Source organism: Myodes glareolus, chromosome 9 (genome assembly GCF_982192425.1).
Source record: "Myodes glareolus chromosome 9, mMyoGla1.1, whole genome shotgun sequence".
NCBI lineage: Eukaryota > Metazoa > Chordata > Mammalia > Rodentia > Cricetidae > Myodes > Myodes glareolus.
The window spans coordinates 43597399-43623125 of NC_142034.1; the positions used below are offsets into that span (position 1 = coordinate 43597399).

Genomic DNA, 25727 nt, shown 5'->3' on the forward strand with positions numbered 1-25727 from the left:
TCCTCTCTCCCGTTCCCAAGCCTTGGTCAGCTCTCCCAGGTCCACAAAGCCTCCCCTGCAAAGCTGGGGCTGGACAGCACTGTGGGGATTCCTCCACCTCCACACCCTATGCTACCCCAGGGATAGACCTTGCAACAAGTACCTGTCCTCTGTGGCCATCAGGTCCTCAGATCAGGCCCCTCCTAATGTCTGGCTGGACCTTGTGCACAAGGGTGGGATCAAGTCTTCAGGACACCAGCTCCATGTTCTGTTCTTTCTTCCTTTTCTTTTTTTTTTTCTTTTCTTTCTTCTTTTTTTTTTTTTCAGGGTGTCACTATGTAACTCTAGCTGGCTTTGCCTGGAATGTGCTATGTAGAGAAGGCTAGCCCCTAATGCACAGAGCGCTGCCTGCCTCTGCCTCCCAAGTGCTAGGACTAAAGGCATAGGCCACCATGCTGGGCCTGTAGCTCCGGTGCCCACGTGAAGAGTGGGTTTTCTTAGTCATTCAAACCCGACAGGAGGGGATGACGGTGAGCAAAGCCAGGCTTCCTCTTTGACACACATCTCTGAGTCACACAGTCACCCGAGAAGAGAGAAGAGGTGGCTGGGGAAGGGAGAGAGACAGGGTTCCTTTTGATTCAGAATTGGAAGGACTAGGAGGGAACGTCCTTCCCTCTCTTTGGTGACATCAGGCAACTGCACACCACACCCAGACAGTGTAAACACTTCCCAGACTCACCTCTCCCCTTCCCCTAGACTGGGGTAGTCGGGATAGATCACCCTACCCAGATCAATTCACTGCCTACTTGTAGAAGCAGTGGTCCCTGACCCGCCCTGCTCGCTGAATCACTCAGAGCCTACCACTGCCCACTGACTGCTTTCAATTTAATGCAAACAGAAAGAGACAGATGCTCATGGCCCTGGGTAAAAAAATGTTCAGGGGAGTCTGTGGAAGGGGAGCTTGTGATCACGGCGGAAGGCATCATTGTTCCTTCACTCCTGCCTAACGGATGAAGAAGTCCTATGTGTCCGATGCTGTTGTGGGTCTTGTGGGTCCAGCTGAGAGCAGGTCAAAGTCTCACCTGGGTGCACCAGAACTGGCACTGTACCAGGGAAATCAGGCTAGCAAGCTTGTGCACTGAAGAAAAGGGTCAGGGTCAGGACTCACTAGTCCTGAGTGCTAGGGCTACAGCCTAAAACCCTGTCTTCAAAACAACAGCGATGGGGCTGGAGAGATGGCTCAGAGGTTAAGAGCATTGCCTGCTCTTCCAAAGGTCCTGAGTTCAATTCCCAGCAACCGCATGGTGGCTCACAACCATCTGTAATGGGGTCTGGTGCCCTCTTCTGGCTTCAGACATACACACAGACAGAATATTGTATACATAATAAATAAAAAAAAAAAACAACAGCGATACCAGCACATAAGAGGAAGAGGAGGGAGGAGGAAATGGGGGGGGGCGACAACGCAGGAGTAGATAGAGAGGCTCTGGGGTGCAAAGATTATCAGCCCCAGGATCAAGGCAATTTTCGTTTTGCGGCTGGAAAAGGTCACTGTGTATCTCCTTGCTGCCTGGGCAGCTGTTACTCGGCCATCATCAGGGGCCGCTGCTAACCTCTTTCCCTTCAGCTACAATTCTGGCAGAGGCCAGGCCTCCTTCACCTCTGCCCCTCTCTCATCAGCAACCCACCACAGGGCCAGGGCTGGGCATATGGGTCCTCAAGGACTCTGTGCAGCCACCCAGGGGTGTAAGGCTAGTGAGACGTGAGTGGTCTCTGGGCCTGGCTCAGCTACACAATGGCCCCCAGGGTAAGCCAAGTACTGAGAGCCAGAAGGTGCTGAGGTGTAGCTCAATATAGAGCACTTACCTTTTGAATGTGCCAGGCCCTAGGTTCAGTCCCTACTTTTCAAGAACAAAGTGGGGGGTGGGGGGGGGAATAGACAGTCTCAAAAGGGGTGGTATTGTCAAAAAAAAAAAAAAAAGAGGAAATAGGTGGGAAATTGACGCCTACATAAAAGAAATGGCTCACCCATAACCACAAAGCTTGGTGGAGGTGACGGGAGCAGACTGAGAACGTTGCTTTATTACCAAGGGGAAAGCTCCAGTTTACCTGCAGAACTCCACTGAGCTGTGACCTTCAGGGAACGACTCTCCCCACTCTCCTGTCTGGTCAAGTGAGGATGACTCCCTGGGTCGAGATCTCTAAGCCTGAGGCACAAGATCTGAGGCTGTGGCGAGGCTGTCTTTTTTTGTTGTTTGTTTTTTGTTTTTCAAGACAGGGTTTCTCTGTAGCTTTTGGAACCCTGGCTGTCTTTGAACGCCAGTCTGGGACAGAGGATCACTTACACACTTGGAGAGCAGAGAGTGCTGGTTAGCAGAACCTTCTGGAAGGTTCCTAAGATGCTTATCTCTAGGCTATTTTTGTTTTGTTTTGTGAGACAGGGTTTCTCTGTGTGACGGCCCTGGCTATCCCGGAACTCACTCCTGGCCTTGAACTCACAGAGCTGTGCCTGCCTCTGCCTCCCGAGCGCTGGGAAGCATCACTGCCCTGCTCTCCAGGCCTTTTGAGAAAGAGTCTTGCAGTGTAGCCCACGCTGGCAGCAATCCTGTGGTGATCCTGTTATCTGCCTCCTGAGTGTAGGCTTGTGACATCATGCCCAGCTTCAAGACATTTGAAAGGAGACAGCTGAGCGTATTAAAGAGACCTCCTTCAAGACCCAAAGGCCTTTTCCCAGAACAGATCTGGGAGAACCCCTCTGTCCCATGAGGTCAGGACCCCAGTGAGGATAATTTCCTTTTTTCAGTATTGTTGTTTGTGTTTTGAGACAGTTTCTCTCTGTAGTTGGGACTTGCTATGTAGACCAGGCTGGCCTCCAGTTAGTTCACAGAGATCACCCGCCTCTGCCTCCCAGGTGTGGGATTAAAGAGTGTGGACAACCACACCCAGCCTCCAGCAGCTGATTCTTAACAAGAACCACCAATTATATCCCGTCTGCTGCATGCCTCCTTCCCCATGCTTCTCGTTCTCACCAGCGACCCCACAGCTGTCACTGGATGAGGAAGAGTGGCGTGGCAAGACCTGGGGACGGAGCTGAGACCTGCCTCTGATCTGCCTGGGCCAGGGAGGCTTCCGCTTCGCTCCCTGTCACCTGTACAGCAGGAGTCCACTGTCCAGCCCAGGGGCCTTTCACTAGGTGCAGCTCACTCCAGTCTTGGGGACATGGCCACACAGACCTCAGCTGTGTCCACTTTTAGCCCCTCCTCAGTCCCATGAATGGACGTGCGGGCTGGGTTCTTGCACGAGGCTGACACCCCTTAGCATGTTCCTGCCCTTTCTAGCTATCTGCTTCATTCTCAGCCCAAAATGAGATCCTCCACAAGGGACGGACTCTCCAGGGGGCTGGTCATTAGTCTTAGGAAAACGCACATGCGCACACTCACACACCCAAACAACTACTGCTGGATAGACTGTTTTTTCTGATCAGAAGACGCTAAAAGGCTTATAATTCCGCTCTGAAAGCAAACAAATCCCTCAAAATTGTCTCCTTAATCACACCCGTGGAAAACACCCCCAAGCCACAGCAGGCAGATGAAAGCAACAGGCCTGTAGACCAGGCCCGGACCCAGCATCAGTGAAGCAGAGAGCCTGGAGCAACTCCAGGAGGGCCCAAGGCCACCAGTTCACTTGGGCCTGCCCAGTCTATCCCTGGATAAACAGAGGGATAGGCTGGTGTGGGGACCAGGACTGGCCTCTCTCCTCTCGGCACACACACACAAGTTCTTTGTGACTTCTCTGCCAGGACTAGGCTCAGCAGAGGAAAAGCAAAGCCGCCTGCCTGGCCTCGGGACACTGAGCCACTGTGTTAAGGTGGAAACTGGAGAGGCTGCGCCCAGAGGAGGCCCTTTGGGGGGTGGGGTGCCCTAAAAAGAAGCTGTTTTCAGGTCAGGCTTCCTGCTTTCCCGACTTAACCACAAGGCTACATTCATAGAGGTGAGGCGCCCCCCTGGTATCCACTCTGCTCAGGCTACAACCCCCAACAGCTCAGTTGCCGACTACCTGGACCTACCTAGTCCCTCAGCTTGGGGCTCTCACCTGAATGGCAGGGCAGACAGCAGCTCAGTCCTCTGGTGTTATTTTGTTTCTGTTTGCTCTTTGGTTGCCTTAAGTCTTCCATGGTTGAGCCATCTCTCCTGCCCATTTGTTTGCTTTTGAGGCTTCGTGTATCCTAGGCTGGTTTTAAACTGGATATGTAACTGGGATAAACCTTCCACTCCTTAGGCTCCTGCTCCCTCCTGAGTGTGAGAACTACAGGGATGCACTGCGGTGTCCAGTCTTATGTGGTGCTGAGAGTCGAACCCAGGAGCCTCGGGCACACTAGCCAAGCGCTCTACTGACTGAGTTACACCCCCAGCCTCTGTTTTATTTTATTTTCATTTTGTTTGGCTAACACAGGACTTTTAAATCCTGACCCTCCTGGTGCAGCTTCCCAAAGTGCTGAAATTACAGGCACACACCACCATGTCCGGCCCCTCTCACTACTGGCGGTGGCTGTACTCTATAGAAAGTTGCCAGCAGCCCTGAATCCGCGAATACCGACTTCTGCAATGACCCAGAAATCTTCAACACCTGAGCCCCCTGGAGGTACAGACTTCCCCCTGTGCCTGCCTCAGTTCGGATGTGGTCTGCCTAGGGCTTCAGGTCCTGTCCTTCTCTTTTTCCCTGGGGATGGGGTGTCTTGTCTGACCTGTGGCTTTGTATCCCATTGTGTGTTGATGCCCAGCCTGGACCTCTACCCTGAGCTCCAGACCCCTGCACCCAGATGCTTGCAGGAAGCTGTCGGGGTGTCCTAGCCATCAGACCTTAGAAAGTAGAAGGAAAGCAGGAGGCAGAGGACTTCGGGGATCTGACAGGGCCCCAGAGCAGGAATGGTCTTGCCAAGTGGTCCAAAAAAGAAGCAAGGAGGTAGAAGCTTTGTAACTCTCTTGGCCAGCCATGAAAGGCAGGGGGATCCAAGGGTGGTCGTGGCGTGGGCTTACTATAGCACATACTTCTGAAGACAGGAGAATGTGGGCCTGGAACACACAGGGATCTGAATGCCTGCTTCCACTTGTTGATAACATGGCCCCAGTATCTGAGAGGCATCCAAAGGGAACATGTCCACATACCAGACGCCTAGTTTTCCCCGAAAGCTGCAATGTCCCTCAGCCCCATTCCCACGGCACTTAGCTAACTACACAGGCATTCACCCAGAGCTCATTGAGAGTGGCCAGCCTTTCTCAGCCTGAGTCTGTATTCAGCAGGTCCTGAGTCTGTACTCAACGCTGTCACCACTGTAGACCAAGCTACTCACCTCTCAACACAAATTTTAAAAATGTATATCATGTGTAAGCCACATCTATAGCACAGCCACAGCCACAGCCACAGCGGGAGAGGTATTATCAATCACACAACCCTACCGTCCTGAAAGCAACTCTACTCTTGAAGCAGAGTCCCTAAGATTGACTCCCGTCAGCTCCGGCCACAGGCTGTCTGCCACCTCTCCCCACCACTTCCGCACCCGTTCCTGGGAACCGTTCTGTTCTCTATACATAGCCGACCTTCTCTTGCCATGGTGCTGGGCATCAAGGCCCAGGTCTCAAACATGTTAGGGAGTATTCCACCGCTGAGCTACACCCTAGCCTCAACCTTTAAAATATTTTTTATGACTTTTAATTATGTGTCTGTGTGTTTGTGTGTGGGTATGTGCATAGTGCTGGTGTCTGAGGTGGCCAGAAGCGCCCTACACCCTCTATCTAATACCAGAGTTGCAGGCACTTGTGAGCTGCCTAGCATAGGTGCTGGGAACCAAACTCAGGTTCTCTGTAAGAGCAGCAACTGTACTTAACTGTTAAGCCATCTTGCTCATAGAAGGGGCATTCAGGGTCAGGTTCCAAACACAGGGCGGTTGGTGGCTGGAACAGCCTTGTCTGCTTGCTGTCCTGTCTACCTGCTAGGAAGCTTCTTTCTCATGGTACCTCAGGAGAGCTACTATCAACTTCCCCTTTGCTGGCCCATGGGAACCTTAGGGAGAGGCTTGTTCCTTTGTTACTGTTTGCTGGGGCTCACTGAAGGCCAGGTGCTGCTCTGAGCACAGAATATCATAGCCTTCTGAGGTGGCAGAGGTGAAGGGTGCTGTGTGTGTTCAAAGCCACCCCGGCAGGGCAGCTGGAGGCATGAGGATGACAAAAGTGAGCGCTTCCCAGAGGCTGACTGCAGGGGCTGGAAGGAGCTTGGTATTAGTCAGCCTGCTCCATCCTTCTTGGTCCACCAGGCAGGGTGCAGCTGGCTGCGTCTTCAGTGCAAGTTCCTCAACCTTCAGCTCCAGACCTTTCAAGTGCTGGAGAGGGGCCCTGCCAGTGTGTTCCTGCGCAAAACTAGGCTATGCTGCGATGCCTTGCCTTCAAAGAGCTTCCGGTCCCATCCGATGTGGATGTACCTAAGGATATACCATTCTTCCCATTGCTATACACCCACCAGAGGACATGCAAGGCCAGGATGCTAGCCTACCTATCTCCCAAGCCCTTTCCACTCTGCACAGCAGAAGGATCCCTGGATACGGTTAGTATGCGGCTGCCCAAGGAGTGCCTTTGCAGCTGGGTAGCCTTCTGTGAAGAGGGTGGGAGGATCTCTGATCAGAAGGGTCCCAAGTCCAGAGTCCCAAGAGTTTGGCATCAGAACCCCGCTAGATCTGAGCCCTGACTCCCACCCCAGACGTATTGTATGTTCTTCCAGTCTCTGAAGGCACTATGCCATGGAAGGCACCACTTACCCCAAATAAACTGGCTTTCTGTCACCTTCCCCTTCCTGGGCCCCTCCTTGGGGCCCCATGGCCCAGTCGGTGTCTAAGAATACCAGGCTGGGGCAAACAAGAGCTGGCACACTCTCTCCATGAGGGCAGGCTCTCCCTTGGCCATTTGCAAGGGGCCAGTTCAGCTGCCCAGGCATTCAATTTCCTTCATTAGAATGGGCCCCGAGCTGGCTGCCACTGACCTCTGGACCCATTCCGTCACAGCGGGGATGAAAGCAGAGAAAAAGGTCGCAAAGGAGCTGCCCTTCCTGAGCAGCTGGGATGGGGAGAGCAGTGGGCAGTGGGTGCAGTACTGGACGCTCCAAGGGCAACCCAAAGAGACAGGACACAAAGCCCTTTCCGAGGGCCATCAGGGACGAGCTCACAAAGGTGGCCCTCCACAAATACAGCACGAGAGCCAGCCAGAGGAGAGAATGAAGGCAGAGGGAGAAAGCGAGACCCTAGGAGCCCCAGCTTTTCCGAGCTGAGGCAAAGACAAGGACAGGGTCCTGGTGGCACCCACCCAGCGCCAGACAGGGGGTGAGGTTCACAGGCCGCTTAGACCAAAGGCAAAGATTCCAAGTGTGAATTCTTCCAGAAACTGGGGAAGTTTTGTGTGTCGGCGCACATTAGCATAACAAACGGCCGGTTTTCTAGACTGAGGGTGGCAGCTTCCCATGGGGCCTTGTGTCCCTGAGGGACATTCAGCCCCCTGGGAAGCCGAGTGCAGGGGCTCTGTAGGGCCACCTGTTTTTCTCTAGCAGGCTCCGCCTGACGAATGGGATTGGGAATTTATCAGAACCCACGGTGTGTGTGTGGCCAGCAAGGAGAAGATGGGGAGTGTGGAGGGTCTTTCACGGCCAAGCTGTGCTAAACCGCCAGCTGAGCTGCAGCTGGCTAGCAGGGGTGCGGTGGCTCACACTCACATAGGGGCCGCTTGCCAGAAGGGCAGCCGACTGAATAACTTCACCAGATAGTGGGTGAGTAACGTTGGGAAAATCTCTCCACCTCTCTCCACCTCACAACAGGCTCAACGGGCAGGTGGAATCCTAGCAACTCAGGAGGCTGAGGCAGTTCAAGGCTAGCCTGGGCTACAGAGAGAAAGCCTGTTTTAAAACACCAAAAGAACAGCAGATCTCTGTAAGTTCGAGGCCAGCCTGGTCTACAGAGCGAGTTCCAAGACAGCCAAGGCTACACACACAAACACACACACACAAAAATCAGTTCAAAATAAGTAAATAAAATACTTTTTTTTTTTTTTTGAGTCAGGGTTTCTCTGTAGCGTTGGAGCCTGTCCTGGAATTAGCTCTTGTAGACCAGGCTGGCCTCAAACTCACAGAGATCCGCCTGCCTCTGCCTCCCGAGTGTTGGGATTAAAGGTGTGCACCACAACCGCCTGGCCAAAAAAAAAAATAATTTTTTAAGATTAACATTTTGGTGCTTAGGAGATGACTCAGCAGGTTAAGAGCACTTTTCAAGGTCTTACATTTGATTCCCAGCTCACAAATGGCTGTAATCCCTGTTCCAGGGGAATCTGACACCCTCTTCTGGCCTCCACAAGCACCAGGCACACACATGGTACACACACAAACACACATGCAGGCAAAACCCCCAAACACATAAAATAAAAATAAATCCTTTCTTCAAATTAAAAATTTAAAGTTGGTATCTAGTGTAGCACAGGATAGTCTTGAATTATTTTATGTGTGTGGAGCCTTGAACTTCTGGCCCTCTTGCTTCTCCTTCTCTAGTGCTGAGAATGCGCCAGGCCTGGTTTATGTCATGCTAGGAATCAAACTCAGGGATTCGTGAACGCTAAGTAAGCTCTCTACCAATAAGCTACATCCTGGCTGCTAAAATTTGTTTTAACAAAGCTCACCTTTGCAATAACGCTTTCACTAACAGCACCGAGGGAGGGAGGTGGTCCCACCCTCCTTCTGCAGGTGAGAAAACAGAAGTCACAAAACTAGGGGCAGCAAAGAGGCGAACCGTGTATGGGGTGTCTAACTGTCCCCTCCCCAGGACTGCCAGCTGTGCTGCTGGCTGACTCTCGGAGTTGAGAGTGGAAGCTGACTGGTGGGGCTGGAAAGCCTGGGGGCTGACCGTGCTGCAGGACTGGGGAGCATGGACCTGGGGGCAGGGGTGGGAACAGCTGTGACCCTAAACCTGTGGTCAGCCAAGCGAGCGTCCTAGCATTCTCTTCTCAAGTCCGCCCAGGATTGTGGGACAGTGAATGGAGCTTGCAACCTGCACTCAATCAGGCAAGCTGTGAGGACAATGCTGTCACAGGCCAGGGGAAGACCCTGAACTAGAGCAGAGTTTAAGGGAGCAATGCTGAAGAAGGCGCAGGTCCTCTACAACCTGTGTCCCCCTCTAAGAGATGAAAATCTTAACCACTGCCCAAATGGTGCCCGCCCCTGACTCCCTCCCAGAGTCTGGCTGAGAATAGTGGCCATCATCTCTGCTCCCTGTGACAAGCTGCGGCCCTGACACTGCCCTTTGATTACAAGCTCCCAGAGGGAGGGATACAAATAAAATAGCCCTGACAGTAGCAGCTGCCCTGTGAGGAGTGGGCCCACGCGATGGGAAGGCTGCCGCTAGCTGTGCTCGCGAGGTACTGCTTGACAGGCCATAGGAGGCCGGGAGTCCCTTACACTGACAGCACAGGACACGACACGGCTTCTCCTGGCCATATTCACACATGTGAAGGCACAATGGGACGGCTGTCAGGCTTGGGGTCTAGTAAGGAGAAACAGATGGACCAGGAGAAAGGTAAGCGCAGTTCGCTCTGCAGGACGGAGCGGGTTCAGGGACTGTGGCTCTCAGACCAGCTGAGCACCTCAGGCCTCCTGCATCAGTGCTGACCTAAGAGCCCCAGCAACTCCAAGACTCCAACCAAGTTCTGGAACTCTGGGGTCTCCCTCCGAAGGGTGCTTGTTTTGTAAGAGGACCCTGCCCCGATGGACGGTTTTCCTGCCCTGACGACTTGAGCTTTACAGTTCTGGGGACAGTTTACTGGAACCCCGAGACGGCAGCGGCAAAGTACAGAGCTAACTTCATGGTCAGGCTCAACCAAGGCTTTGTGGGAAGGGGGCCTAAGGGGCCAACAAAATAGCCGGTAAAAGTGCTTGCCATGCAAGCCTGAAGACCTGCGTTTGGTCCCTGGTACCCAAATAAAGGCGGAAAGAACCTACTCCCCAAGGTTGTTCTCTGACTTTCACATATGTACCGTGGCACGTGTGCCCCACCCCTCACATGACACACACACTGCTGAGAACTGTGCATGCAACCAGACAGCTGGCTGCACCTTAAAACCACCAGGGCAGCTTGGCAAACTCCCAATGGCTGGTCAAACTGGAGACCAATTAAATCTGAGAGGCTTTAAGGTTCCCCAAATGAGCCCAGTGTGAGACCTACCAGCACATCCAGTAGACGGGGCACATGCATAAATCGTCTGGAGGTCAGAATGTAGGAATCTGTGCAGCTCAGACTGAGTGGGTGGTCCAATTTGCTACCAGGACACACATATGGATGGGTACAAGTCACGAGGGAGCAGGGAGCGGCAAGGCCTATACATGTCCCATGTGTGTTCCAGTGGTCAAGTGCCACCTCCCCATTCCTTTGGACAGTCCAGAGGGGCTTGGTTTGTCACAACTCTGAGGGGCTCTGTGCTGAGGAAACCAATCTCTTAAGGATTCCCAGAATGCTTGGTATAGTCAAATTCCCGGAAGTATCCTATGTCACGTAGTGCTTTTTAGCTGTGTGCTTTAGGGGCTATCTGAAGGGTCCATGGGGTGCTCGAGGTATAGACAGTGAGGAGAAGCCAGGCCAGGCTGGGGAGGGGTTTTACTGCCTAACCTCTACCTCTGGGGTGGGGACTTTAAATTCAGGGCCATTTTCAAAAGCCAAGGTGTCCACATGGGTCTCCAGTGTTGCTTTTCCATCTGACCCAAAGACTACTTACTTTTATTTTTCTTCGAAAAAGGGTTTCTTTGTGGCTTTGGAGCCTGTCCTGGAACTAGCTCTTGTAGACCAGGCTGGCCTTGAACTCACAGACATCCGCCTGCCTCTGCCTCCCAAGTGCTGGGATTAAAGGCCTGCGCTACCACCTCCCGGCTTTACTTACTTATTTACTTAATCGTTTGGCTGTTGTTTGGAGATAAGTCCCTGGTTCCTAACATGGGCTGGCCTGGAACTTTCCACCTCCTGGTCTGGGCCTCAGTGCTGGAATTACCCGTACCACACACCCAAACTCATAGAGATCCACCTGTCTCTGACTCCCAAGTGCTGGGATTGAAGGTGTGCACCACCACCGCCTGGCTTCAAAGACAGATTTTTTTTCTAATGGGTGCCTTACACAAGAACCTGAAGTACCCTACCCCTAACCTAGTCAGGCTTTAGACACTGGTCAGGACCTGAGGAGATCATCCCGTCCTCCTCCCGTGCCACTGTGGCACCTGCCTCATTTTCCTCTGGGAAGGTGCACATGGAAGGCAGGAGTGAGTCTGAGTAGTCAGTGATCTCAGGAATCACAAGAACAATGGTCCAAGTGTCCCTGTTCTCCAGAGAGGATGCCCTAGACGGGAGTGTCCTGGTGAGGGGAAGGCTGGTGGAACCTGCTTCCAGGGAACACAGCAGAGATAGGAGAGCCACCTAGGAGAGGGAGAGAGCACCAGTTTGCAGATGGAAGGATCTTGTTGCCAGAGACAGCAAGTATCAGGTAGGAGCAGGTACTAGACTCTGTATACAAGCTATCAATGAGCTCTGGTCAAAGGTACAGCCCAGGGCCCTTCATTGTTTCAACAAAGTCACCCAGTCCTAGTGTGTCATTCCTCAAGGCACAGACATGAACCAGAGATAGCCCTGACCTCCTGAATCTAGAGACCAACAGCAATAAAAACAATTATAATCTTATAAGCATTTTATAGCTATTTTTCAAATAAGGATACTGTTTGAAAAAATAGTTTGCGTAGTACCACACAGCCTACCCACCTCAGAGACAGGATTCTCCTCCCAGCATCCCTGGATGTGTAGACTATGTTCACAGTGAGCTGAAGGAGAAGGGCTTAAGGGAAGGCCTGGGGTAATGACACAGAGGAGAGGTTTAATCAAGACTAGAGGGGAAAGGAAGTCAGCAGAGCGGCTGTCACAATAACCAGACAATGATCATGAGAAAGGCTGGGCCTAGGAGCTGCACAGGTCGTGTGCTGCATTAACTTCCAGGGGCGGCCTACGGAGCGCTGCACTAGTTCTTCCTTGTGGTTGTGTAGCCCAGGAACTCTAGATGGCGGGAACAGACATGTGACCAATTGGGAGTGTGGGGCCAAGTATTTTTGGTCTCTGAGTAAAAGCTGTCAACCAAACCCACAATGTCATCACAAGTTTTGTTTTCCCCAGAGGAGGAAGTGGCAGCTAAGACCCAAAAGCATTGCACGGCACACCCTCAGTCAGTTGGATTTGCATTTCTACAGCAAAGATTCTGGGGCCTAAAGGGGTTCCAAGAGCCTAGAAGGTTGGTAAAGAACCTCCTCCAGATGGGAGGTTCCTAGGGTGCCTAGGGTCATTCAAAGTGCAGAGGCATAATGGCTCAGCAGATTAGAGATGCCACCAAGAACAATGACCAGAGTTTGACCTCAGGATCCACTTGGTGGAAGGAGAGAACCAACTAACTCCACAACTTGTCCTCTGACCTCCATTTGTACACACGAGCACACACACATACACACACACACACACACACACACACACACACTCACATAAATACATACAATGAAGTTCGAAGGCTAAGAGGCCCAGATCATCTTCAGGCTCCCTGTAGAGAAGGCCCTTTCTGGGGTGTCTCTCAACCTCTGAGCCATTTCTCCAGCCCTCTGGGGTGTCTCTTATTTATGTTCACCTCACAGTTCCCTGATTTATACCCAGACAAAGATCTCCAGGTCAGGACCTCTGTGTTCAGGTGATGCCAGCAAAGCGGGTTTAGGGGGACATTCTTCTGCTTTATCGCTCAACCTGGGGGCTCCTGTGATGCTCAGGTTGTCTCCTAGCAACAACGTGCTCCTGATGAGGGACCAGGACAAGCTCTGCAAGTCCTTCTTAGTATAGCTCCTCCAGGCTGGGACAAAGCGGCGAGGAGGGGCCTGGGATGCAGAGAAGCCACAGGATAAGTGGAAGGGAACCGGCTAGCAGGAGTCCTGGGTGCAGACAACTGTGACAGCCCAGGCATCTCTAAGCCCTTCCCTTAGACAAGCGCCTTAGTTGTCAGTGTCTCAGCTTCCTCACAGTGGATACAACTGAGTGTAGTCTAAGTAGAAAGGATGGTTGGCAGTCAGAGGTCGGCCATGGGCAGTGTGGGCACCTAGTTTATGCTGCAAATATGCCAACAGCCCACCCTGTCCTGTATCTGCCTCTTGCTGAGACCTGGCCTCACAGGGAAGGTGCCCTGTGCTGAGATGGAAACAAGAGAAAGACAGGATGGAGAGGGATGGGCGAGTGGGTGAGGAAGCAGAGACAGGAAGGAGACAGCAGTTGCATAAGTGTGTGGTGACCGAGTGAGGCCTGACCAGAAAGGAGACATTAGGCCTCTGACTTGCTTCTTTCAGGGGACAGCCATGAGCAATCCCTCTGGGTCTCCTGGGGGGGCTATGAGGTAACCTCTCTCAACTTCCCACGGGGGAAACGGGAGGCAGTAGTCAGGGGAGAGGGACCATAGCACCTGGACATAGCATAGAAGTCAAACCATAGCACCTGGGGAGGATGCAGGGTGAGGCCCTGTAATAAGGACCCTCCTGTTCTTGTAGGTTAGGGATGGGCTAGCCCCTTTCTGTAACAATACTCTCCGTTCAGTTCATGAACATGGGACAGCAGGACAGAGGTCCAGTGAGGCTGGTCCTGCCTCTGCAGAGGGTGTAAGCTTGTCCCAGGGACAGTAGGCGCCACACTTCCAAGCTTCAAGCTCTCATTCTTTACCTGGAACAAAGCACTTGTCCCTAAATTGCACTTGAGCAGGACAAGCACACCCCCACCATCCTAAGAAGTCAACCTAAGAGATACAGTGTTCTGTGACCCTGCCACCTACCCGACCAGGGCCTCTTCTAACCTATAAAAGTTGGCTGAGAATGTAGATCAGTTGGTAGCGTGTTTGCTTCGCGTGTATGAAGCTCTGGTGTGGTGGTACATGTCTGCAATCCTAGGATTCGGGGCAGGGAGGAGAGGACCAGCTTAAGACGGTCCTGGGGTGCTCGCTTCAGCAGCACACAAACTAAAATTGGAGCAATACAGAGCGGATTAGCACAGCCCCTGTGCAAAGGATGACACACAAATTCGTTAAGGGTCCCATTTATTTTTTTCCTTGAGACAGGGTTTCACTGTGTAAGCTCTGGCTATCCTGGAACTCACTCCAGGCTGACTTCAAACTCACCAAGATCCACCTGCCTCTGCCTCCTGAGTCCTGGGATTAAAGATGTGCACCACCACTGCCTGGCAAGTGTCCCATATTTTTAATAAAAGTATGTACTTTACAAAAAAAGAAAGTTTCAAAAGACCATCCTTGGCTACACAGTGAGCTCCAGGCCAGCCTGGCCCACTTGAGACCTAGCTTCAAAAACAAAAGGAAACCCAAACCCAGCTGCCCCTGCTAATGCTGGCCATTCAGGTCCAGTCTCATCCCTATGGCAACAACCTCTTCCCTGCTGAAGACTTCCCTACTCCTTTTCCAATACAGTCTCTCCTTCCTTAATTAGAATTCACTGTGAATTTTTTTCCCGTTGACATCTGTAAAATTATTTACGATAAAAGACACACTCATAGTGGGACCAACAAGATAAAAATAAGCCACAGAGAAAAAGGAGGGCAACAGTCACACTGACAGACAGCACGTGGATTCGCAGGCCTCGCTGGGGAACTCGTGTTCGTTGGAGTGAGTCTCACCATCTGACGAGGGTTCATCAGCAAAGATGGGTGCCAAGCCTAGCGCAGAATGACTGAGCAGATAACAGATCCAGCTCATAAAGAAGGTTCCAGGGGCAATTACCAGGGAGTTACCACTCACAACCCCACACAGGGCGCTTCACATAGAGTGATGGGGATGGGATGGAGAAGAGAGAGCCCAGATAGCCAAGCCTGGAGCAGGACAGGAGAGAGTCGGGAGCTCTAAAGGAGGAGGCTCTACTTCCTTCCTGAGGTGTCCCATGTCACCCAGAGCTGAGCTCCTGCCTACAGTCAGGACAGAGGCCCTGCAGGTGGAAGGGCAGCCACCTGCCATCAGCCCCAACACTGACAACATGCCTCTAACCCGCCACCCATCCTCACAGCACTTTGGCTTAGATTAAAAACTTCCTTCTGGAAGCTGCAGAGCTGGAGCAACGGATAAGAGCAGTTGTTGCTCTTGTAGAGAACCGGGGTTCGGTTCCCAGTATCCCCCTGCACAGTGGCTCAAACCATTCATAACTCCCTTTCCAGGGAATGCGATGTTCTTTTCTGCCCTTCTCGGGCACTGCACATGTAAGGTACTGAGACATGCATGCAAATGAAATACCCATACATGCAAAACAAAAGTAAGTAAACCTCAAGCACACAACTGCTTCAGGAGAGCCCTCTGGCAGGAAGCCTGTAACTACAGTGCTGGGGCAAGGCATGCATGGGGTGAGCAAGGCAGCCGTGTGAAGACATGTCCTCAGGCAGAATAGATACTCAGCTTCCTACACTGTTGGGCCAAGAGACTTAGTTCAGGTAGACATGGAGGTCTCTCTATGAAGGGTCTTAGAGAGAGACTGAGGCAAGGACCTGGGAGGAACTAACCTCCCTCCCCAAATATGCTACTTTAACATAGTATTATTTTGTGGGTTGTTTTGTTTTGTTTTGAGACAGGATTTCCCTGTCTACCCCTGGCTGTCCTGGAAGTGTCTCTGTAGACTAGGCTAGTCTCGAACTCAGTGAACCTCTTGCCTCTGCCTCTTGAGGGCTGGGATTAAAGGTGTGCACCACCATGCCTGGCTGATATAAGATTCTTCTGAGTTAAAGATAATAGAGAAAGAGCAGACATCATGTGTGGAGAAGCAGGCCAGACATCACCCATCATGAAGAAGACTTGAGCCAGGCATGGCGGTTCATGCCTACAATCCCAGACCTTAGGAGGCTGAGGTAGGATGGTTGCTAGGAGATCAAGCCTAGCTTAGGCTATAGTAAGAGTTCATCTCAAAAACTAAACAGAGAAAAATAAGAAGTTAAAAAAGAGGAGGAGGGGAGTGACGACATGAATATGTAAATTTATGCCAAGGAGAGAACAGCAAGAATGCAGATCCTCAGCCTTGGCTACAAAGCAAATTCCAGGCTGAAGGCTAGCTACAGTGTGTGGGGGTGGGTAGGGGGCGGGCAGAGACTGAGACCACATATACAGAGAGACCAGAGGGAGGGCAGAGAGGAGAGAAAGAGAGAGAAGAGCGGAGGGCAGAGAGAGGAGGAGAGAGGGAGAGAGAAAGACTGAGCGATATTGAGATTTCTTTGGTCAGTTTAATTTGAGGGCTCTAGACAGAGGGTCTGGGAGAGTAGAGAAAACCCTCCTGTAGAGACCATTCCTCCTCCCAGGGCATGCAAAGGGCTAACCTGGCGGTGGAGGTCTTGCACCTCCATACCAGAGGCCCTGGGGTCAGGCCCTAGCATGCTGCCTGCACAGATCCAAAGGGTTATGCTAGATCATAGTATTTTAGCCATTTTCGTTTTCCTGGTCATAAGAATGTAGCAGGAACCAAACGAGCTCAGTTGTTTACCTCTAAGGAGCCCTCTAAACATTTCTCCCCTGGGATCAGATGGTCCCCACCCTGCAGAAAGGCCTAAGGTTGAGTTTCCCAGTTCAGCAGGAGCAGCTGCTGACAAAGGGGTGGGGGACAAGGGTGGGTGGCGGTCAGGGATGTAGGACTGGCCACCACTGGAGTCCAGCACCCCTGGGGCAAAAGATATCAGCCAACTAAAATCTGTTTTATAATCTGAAATTCCAGCATTTTCTAGGCTGTGTTCTACAGGTATTCCTGGAGAAACACACCGATAACCACTCCCAGGTAGCAAGGGAAAATACTGATAAAGGGATTTTGCTGTCAGCCCAACTAGGATTGGACAGGATCGAGAGGTGAACCCAGGATACTCAGGCCCCAAAGCCTTGCTCTCAAGTTTAATTTCACATTTTGGGGTGGGTGGGTGGGTGGAGAGACGGCTCCAGTGGTTAAGAGCATTGGCTGTTCTTCTAGAGGATCTGGGTTCAATTCCCAGCACCCATATGACAGTTTACAACCGAGATTATGGTTCCAGGGGATCCAATGCGATCTTCTGGCCTTGGTGAGTACTACACATGTGGCACACTTAAAAGCAGGCAAAATACTCATACACATAAAAAAAAATAAAATACTACCACTCAGGCTGGACAGAGTGGTAGTGTCTTTAATCCCAGCACTCCAGAGGAACTCAGAGAGGACCTCTGGGAGTTCAAGGCCAGCCTAGTTTACATAGTGAATTACAGGACAGTCAGAGATACATAGTAGAGAGGTCCTGTCTCAAAAAACTAACTAACTAACTGAATAAATAAATAATTATCTTCTTTAAAAAAAATAATTTTTATTAAAGAAAATCACAATTTGGAACCCAGCATGGTGGCATACACCTACTACTAATACAGCTACTTTGGAAGCTGAGGCAGGAAGATTGCCCAAGGCAGAAGTTTGAAGCCAGACTGGACCACAGGGAGACTTCCATCTCAGATAAACAAACACGAGTGTTCACTTCAGCAGCACATATACTAAAACTGGAAAAATACACCAAAGATTAGCATGGCCCCTGCACAGGGCTGGCATGCAAATTCGTGAAGGGTTCCATATATAAAACAAACAAACAAACATGAATTAACTCTGCCGCCAAGGCCAGTCAAGTAGGCTTACTTCTGTCTACTTCCCAAAAACAATGATAGTCAGCAGCAACAGGGCCTGGCTTCTGGCCAGGAGTCTGCTGAGAGGGAGGTACGGAGAGAGACCGGATCAGAGAAGCAGGAAGCTGAGCACCGTTCCTGGCCGAGTCTGTCCTGTCTGTCACTGCAGCAGAGAAGTGGAGACAGGAACCCGGAGGGCCTTGCTGCATGTGAGAGTGCCAGCCAGGCTGGAAATGGCACGCTGGTGGATGGAGGAGATGCGGTGAGGAGCGGCGGCCCCAGCGACGTCTATGGCATCGAAGGGTGAGGCCAAGCAGAGGGCACAGGTGAAGCTTGGTCAGCAGTATGGACACTATCACTAGGGATTCCGAGAAAGGAGTGGACCCATGTGCAGGACAAAGTCTGAGAACAAAGTCCCAGTGTAGCTGGGAGGGGTTCTGGGCCTCCTGCTAGCTCTCTTTAAGATTTCTTTCCCAAGCACCCAGGCATGGTGTGAATTTTGAGGCCTCTGACCTGGTCTCTTAAGTGCTCCTGGGTTTCTAGGTTGGAACGAGTCCCTCCCTGGCACAGGGATGACCTTCCCATCTGGGATCATCCACTCAGCCAGTGTGTCCCAGCTGTGCACCAGGCAGGGTGCTGAGTGTTGGAGGCACACACTTGGGGACCCAGGGGAGGTTCTGGACGTGGATGAGAGAGACTAGAGAAACGAGTGCCTAGTGTGACGGGCAGGAAGTTGGCACTGGTGGTAGTACCTGATCACAAAGGGCAGAGAGGGTCCGGGGTAGGAGAATCGTCTGAATGCGTATGTTGGTTTATTGACTTAACACAAACCTAGATATATCTGGGACGGGACGAGGGAATCTTAACAGGAAAATTCTTCTATCAGATTGGCTGTGGGACATTGTTTTGATCAGTAATTGATGTGGGAAGACCCAGTCCACTGGATCTGTGCCATCTTTGGGCAGGTGGTCCTGGGGTACAGAAGAAGCAGGCAGAGCAAGCCAGTAAGTAGCATTCCTCCATGCCTTCTGCCCTGCTCCTGCTTGGAGCTCTCTCACCCTGACTTCTCTCAGCAATGGAGTGTGACTATCCTGAAGGAGCCCTCACTCTGCAGCCTGGCTAAAGCCTCTCCCACTGCAACTAACATTTACTGTGTAGCTGATAGTATGACATCACTCACTATTCCTTTCATATGGACCTTGGACCTGACATCAATGGCTCTTGGATTAACATCAAGGCCTGGATGAGTTATGAGCTTGGGCAGGCTCTCCCACCTTTCCTCAGGTATTTTCTGGGGATCTCAAGGCTGTTAACTTTGCCACCTCCTTGTATCTCTGTGACCTCATCAGCCATAATCCTGTCGGGAGTCTATAGGAGCCATCCTATGATCTCATTTGGGCTTCTTAGCAACCTTTTGAAGTTAATAGTCTCAAACCCCACCAAAGTCCTACCTACAACTATCTAAAGACTATAAAGTAAGCGTCTCTCTCTCAGAGAACCCACACCCATGCTATCCAGTGCATCTGGCTTTATTTCTAAGTACTCCCCTCATGGTTAAACTCTATATTAAAAACGTCTTATAACATAAAGGGTAAACTCTGCATCATACGGCTTACTCTAAAATTCATTTCTATGTCAATGCCGCGAATCCTAGTTTGGCCTGAACTGAGGCCCTTAAAAGATTAGGGAACTCCTCAGGCTGTTAAGGGCAGAGGGGAGCTGCGTCTCCTGCTTCTGTCCCCCTCAGCAAGTTCCAAGTTAAAGGCTTAGAGGGCAGTTCTGACAGTTGTATGGAAAATTTGTCACAAAAAGGCAAGAGAGTATAAGACGTGGGTTTGAAGGCAGCTACGGGCTCGACAAGGATCAGGAGAAGGGCACAGGTAGCTCAAGACATATTCTAGAACAAATCCATAGAACTTTGTAGTGCTCCAGGTGAGGGAGGAGGAAGTAGAAGGGAGCAAGGATGGATTAATGACAATTGACCTTTGATCTGAACAACTAAGATGGGGAGCCTACGAGGTCCATTCCTGGGGTGCAGGAGTAGACTGGAGAGTGTAGGACCAAGCTGGGACCACCCTCAGGCACATGTCTGCAAAGGCACCACCCGCCATGTCACAGGCACGTCCATCACGTCCTACGGTCCCTCAGGTAAGGCGCCAGACACAGGGAGGCCCCTGGTACCAACCCCGTCTTACAGTTTTCTATAACCTGCTATGATATTCTCAGCTCAGCTCCGAGAAGGAGGAGATATGGCCCACAAGAAGGACATAATTCAAAAGCCTTGGCCCAAAGGAGGGTGTGGAACAACTCAGGCACTATTCTAGGCTGAGGTCACTAAAGAGATCTGACAGCTGAAAATATTGTGTGATTCTGGCTTAGATCCGAGGTCAGAATGAGAGGCTAGAGACTGGGGAAATACGAATGCAGTTTATATTAGATATTATATTGCACCCATCCTAAATTCCCTGCAAGAGACAAGACTGTTGTGGGAGAAGGCCCTTGGGCTTAGCGACTACCCAGAATTTAAAAATTAAGGCCAGGTGAGGCAGTGAATAACACTCAGGAGGAGGCAGGAGGGTCACAGTATTTCAAGGCCAACCTCCTCTACACAGCAAAATTGAGGCTAGCCTGGCCTACATGAGACCCAGCCTCAAACAAATAACAAATTTTAGAATCAAATGTCATTATGTTTGCAACTAACTTTTATATGGCCCACCAAAACAGACAAATTCCCCAGCAATAAATACACGCACACACACACACACACACACACACACACACACACGTGCTAAGGTAAATAAATAGATTTATTTTGCTCTTATCATTTTTCTAAAAGTTGAAGCTTTTTTAAATTATAAAGTCAGAGCACAGTATCCCAGTGACTCTAAAGCCCTCTGTCTGGAAAGCAAAGGCACGCTCACTGCATACCAGGAATGCTTCCTTCCTCAGCTGAGAATCCATCAAGCTGGTTCGTTCTACAGGACTATAAATGCTTTGGGCCAGGGTACAATCCCAAACTGTGGCCAGAGGATATCTACCAAACCACGAAAAAAACATAAAAATGTCAGGAACACGTGAGCACACAGCTGTGCCAAGCAAGGGCCATTTGCAAGGGACGAGATTCTTGTTACCCAGCCTCCACTTCCGTACTCAGAGAAAGTACTGACAGGCACTGGCCAGAGGGCAGAGTCCAATGCACCGCGGCTTCATGGAATTACCCTGGGGACTTCAAAACACCGAGGTCACCTCCTGGGTCAGAGGCCCTGCCTGATTATGGAGACTCTTACAAGCTCCCAGGTCATCCTAACATGCCCCCAAGCTTGAGGACACTAGCTTAGACAGTGAATTTGTGTTAGAATCACCTGGGGAAAGGAGAGAGAGAGAGAGAGAGAGAGAGAGAGAGAGAGAGAGAGAGAGAGAGAGAGAGAGAAAGGAGTAATGAGAATCTCTGCATCTCTGCACAGTAGGACTTCCGGGGTTTTTTTTTTTGTTGTTGTTGTTTTTGTTTTTGTTTTTTTGACAGTTCCTTCCTGATTCCAGTGTGCAGCCATGCCTGAGAACACTGGTTCAGGCTGTGTTGTTTCTGAAAGCTAACCTCTTACACGTACACATGCATGTGTACATGTATGTGTGACATGTTTTCCCACATGTCAGGGATTTAGCGCACGGATGAAGGAAAGTTCACAGGAGAAAAGGGACCAGAGTATGTGTGGCCTGTGAAAGAATGTTTGCTGAAGAGAGACAGCACGGTCGGGCACGTTAAAGGGTTAACAAAACCTAGCAATTTCCCTCAGCTGAGCTCAGAAGAGGTAGAACCTATGAGCCCACTCCCAACAGCTTCATGGAGCCCTCCCATAGCGAGGCTAAGTCAGAAGGAGGCACCTGAGCATCAAGGTAGGGCTGTCCTGGGAGACAGAAACCTCAGGCCAGCTCAGCCCAGACTTGGCAGGGGATGGTCAGAGTAGGGGGTGAGGGGCTGGATACCTGGAGGCAGCCCCGTGGGCTGGGCTCCAGCCTGGGCTGCTCTGCTTAGCTGGTCAGGCTCAGAGTTCAACTACTTCCTGAAGGTTTCCTTCCAGGAGCTCTGAGCCCTAGGATAAAGCAGGGATTTGGGGGTTTGTTCGTTTGTTTTTCGGAGGGAACATTTGTGGAAACAAAGACAGGGAGAACACACGTGGAAATGATTAAGGACAGGTCCTTCCTCTCATTGACACCCCACACACATGGGATGCCACCCCCGAACCACCACGCTCTGCAGAGTCACAATACAGTCTTTCTGAAAAAAGTGTTCTTAGAACTTAAAAGTGCAGTTTGTCAGCAGGGCGGTGGTGGCGCATGCCTGTAATCCCAGCACTTGGGAAGCAGAGAGAGGCGAATGTCTGTGAGTTTGAGGCTAGCCTGGTCTACAGAGTTCCAGGACAGACTTCAAAAGCTACACAGAGAAACCCTGTTTTGAACCCACCCCCCTAAAAAAGGTGCAGTTTCTCATAAGTGGCCTTAGGAATATGCTTCCGGGTGGATGGATAAAGGGGTGGTGGTCTGGGATACTTAGGTCTATGCTGAGGGATCTGTAGGGCTCTCGGGCTGGGTATGGGGCAGACAGGTCTGTTCTGACAAGATGGGCTTTGGCAGTGTCCTCTGAATGTGAGCGGAAGCCATGTGGTTCCCACTAAACCCCATATGCTTTGCTACTGTGTACGTTAGTGGAGGGAGGCTGTCAGCACAGCCTTGCAATGATCTCAGGACAACCTGTAGGAACGTCCCTTTTCTTCCACCTTGTGGGTCCTGTGGTGGAACTCAGGCTTGGCGGCAGGCGCTACCCACTGAGCTACCTCAGTAGCCCAAAAGAGAAGGATTTACTTATGTAGACATGTTTGCCTGTATGTGTGCATGAGCACAACACATGTGCCTGCTACTGGCAGAGGCCAGGGGATGGTGTCAGATCTGGAGTTACACACAGCTGTGAGCTGCATGTGGGTGCTAGGAACTGAACCTGGATCCTATACAAGAGCAGTAAAGGCTCTTAACCACTGAGTCATTTCTCCAGCCCCAAGAAAAAAACCTTTTAGTGACCAAAAATTCACACCAAGAAGAAGCCACATTATTTATTTATTTATATATTTATGTATTTATTTATTTTGAGGCAGGGTCTCACTATATAGCCTTGGCTGGCCTGGAACTTGATATGCAGACCAGGCTGGCTTGGAAGTCACCTCCAGATACTGGGATTAAAGGAATGTGCCACCACAACCTGCCAAAGTTCGATATAATTACAATCCAAAAGAGGGGTTCTTATTAGCTCCAACCTCTCAGGTTCGATTTTAAGAAACCAGCAACACCAGTGCCAACAGGTGGGGAGGTGGGAAGCTCAGGAGCTGGGGTGCTGATACCTGCCTCAAGCCTGGTAACCTGAGTTAGATTCTCAGGACCCACATGGTGGAGGGACAGAACTGAGTCTCATATTGTCCTCTGATTTGCACAGGCTCACTGTGGCATAGTGTGCCTGCACACGAACACATGCATGTGCACACACACAGACACACACACACACACACACAGACACACAAATAAATAAATAAATGCAAAAACAGTAAAACCAGAGAGCTGGAGAGATGGCTCAGTGGTTAAGGTTTCTTCCTGCTCTTTTAGGGAACATGAGTTTGGCTCTCAGCATCCATGCTGGGCAGCTCATAACTGTCTGTAACTCCAGCCCCAGGGGATCAAATGCCCTCTTCTGGCCCAAACCCACACATAAATATACATAAATAGAATAAAAGCAAAATATTTTTTAAAAAAGACCTAAGGAAGTCTTGATGAGCTTCTCAGAGAGGAGCTGGTGGGCGTGTCAGCAGCATTACTGTTTGTTTCCTTTCAATGAAGAGTTTGCACTTGCAGGTAGCAGGGAACTCTTTCCTGAAAAGCAGCAGTGCTCATTTCACACGGATGGACAGACGGACGGATGGACGGACGGACAGACGGACGCAGAGGCAGCCACAGTCAGCATCGTCCATTGCCCTCAACCAACCACGAATCAGAAACACTGGAGGTGTAGCTCAGAGGGAGAGCTCATATTCTATTCTATTCTCAGAGGGATAGCATATTCTAGGCCCTAGGTTCAAGATGGCTCCCAGCACTAAGTCACACCAGCAAACAGACCACTGAGAAGGAGGAAGTACCAGACACCCCTGGGCCTGTTTCCATCTCCTTTCTCCTAGCGTGGGAGCTGTAGTAGGTATTTGCATAGCATCTGCATTGCTTTAGTTATTACAAGGAACTTAGAGATGACAGCAGAGACACCAGAGGATGTGCTTGGCCTATATGCAAACGCTATGCAATTTTATATACGATGCTTGAGCACCCATAAGTTTAGGTGTCCTTATCGGTCCTGGAATCAATCCCTGCAGATACCAAGGGTTGGTTCTAACTCAAACCTGTTGTTGTGTTTGACAATAGTCATAGGACTGGGTGTGCGGTGCACACCTTTAGTTTTAGCACTCTGGAGGTAAAGCAGGCTGATCCCTGGTCAACCTGGTCTACATAGCCAGGCTAGCCAAGGCAACACAGAGACCCTGTCTATCTCCCAAAATAAAACAAACAAACAAGCAAGCAAGAGAGAGAGAGAGAGAGAGAGAGAGAGAGAGAGAGAGAGAGAGAGAAGAAAAAAGAAGCAAGTGGATGTGGCTATAGTCTAATAAAACTTTATACAGTCAGCCTTTAATCCATCCTAGAGGAGGGACAGAAGTCTGCTCTTCCTTCTTCTGTATGTGCTATCCAGTTTTCTCAACATCACAAACTGAAGGGACTGTTCTTACTCCACCTTTGTGAGAATCGAGGTCGGCTGCCAGTGGGGACTTGTTCCGGGCACCCTGTTCTGTCCTATTGCTCTGTATGTTGGCTTTCACAGCAGGACCTTGTAGCTTTGCAGAGTATTTAACGACCACGGGGAGAGAGACTTAGGGACAAGTATGATTATTACATTGCTTCTGTTAATTCTCAAAATCACCTTAAAATGTATGTGTCAGCCATAGGGAATAATAAGCAATAATGAGTTGTCCTTGGTGGTTCTGTTGAGGAAGGAAGACAGGATGGGGGAGATGGCAGTGGCTTGGTGGTGGGAAGATTTGGTGATGGGGAGTGAACAGCACTTGTATATTATACAATTGGAAAATAGAATCCATACAGTCTTCTTGGTTGCACCGTTAAAAACAAAAAAATTACAAAACTATTACAAATCTATTTTTAGATTCATTTCTTTTTATTTTATGTGTATTTTATTTATGTGTTTTGCTTGTATGTATGCATTTGCACCACATGCATGCAGTGGCCACAGAGGTCAGAAGAGGGTACTGGATCACCTAGGACTGGAGTTATAGACAGCTGTGGGCTATCATGCGGATGCTCGGAACCAAATCTGGAAAATCATCCGGCACTCTTAACCACTGAGTCACCTCTCCAGCCCTAAATGTTTATTTTAGGCTGGATTGGTGGCTCATGTCTATAATCCCAGGGTTGGGAGGTTGAGGCAGAAGGATTACTTACTGTTATTTCAAGGCCAACCTAAGCTACACAGTGAATGCTAGGCCAGCCTGGGCTTTATACCGAGTTCAAAAATACAGCCACAGAGTGAGACCCTGTCTCAACGTAACAGCAGCAATAAAAATCTATTTCAAAAATGAAAATCTGCACAGTCTTTTCTCTGATTCCATCTCTAGTATCTGATCTTCTAGATGCTTAGATAAACGCTCTCGGATACAGAGAAGGAGAGACGCTGGATAGGGCCCTGATATAATTGTTAGCACTCTGCCATCGTTATAACCCCACAGCACACACGGAACCATTTGCAGAGAAAGATTGAGCAGTGACTGCCACCCGCCCAGGCCCCCAAAAAGTCCAGTGAAGATCCTCAGGCTGGAGCCAAGGATGCTGGGAAAACGGGGTGCCTGAGGAAGTTTTAAAACACAAATACCAGGCAGCCTGTGACAGTCAGGGGGCAGAACAGATGGTCCAGAAGAA

At 50.5% G+C, this 25727-nt stretch overlaps 1 protein-coding gene and 2 non-coding genes across 4 annotated transcripts in view; 2 read left to right on the forward strand and 1 right to left on the reverse strand.

The window, feature by feature from the left end:
- Positions 1-25727, reverse strand: part of Rab11fip4 (RAB11 family interacting protein 4) — a 112078-nt gene that overhangs the window by 47434 nt on the left and 38917 nt on the right. The window lies entirely within an intron of this gene.
- Positions 14040-14147, forward strand: LOC146893173 (U6 spliceosomal RNA). Its single transcript, XR_015003940.1, has one exon. It is a non-coding gene; the product is annotated as a U6 spliceosomal RNA (small nuclear RNA).
- Positions 17565-17671, forward strand: LOC146893172 (U6 spliceosomal RNA). The gene has a single exon (XR_015003941.1). It is a non-coding gene; the product is annotated as a U6 spliceosomal RNA (small nuclear RNA).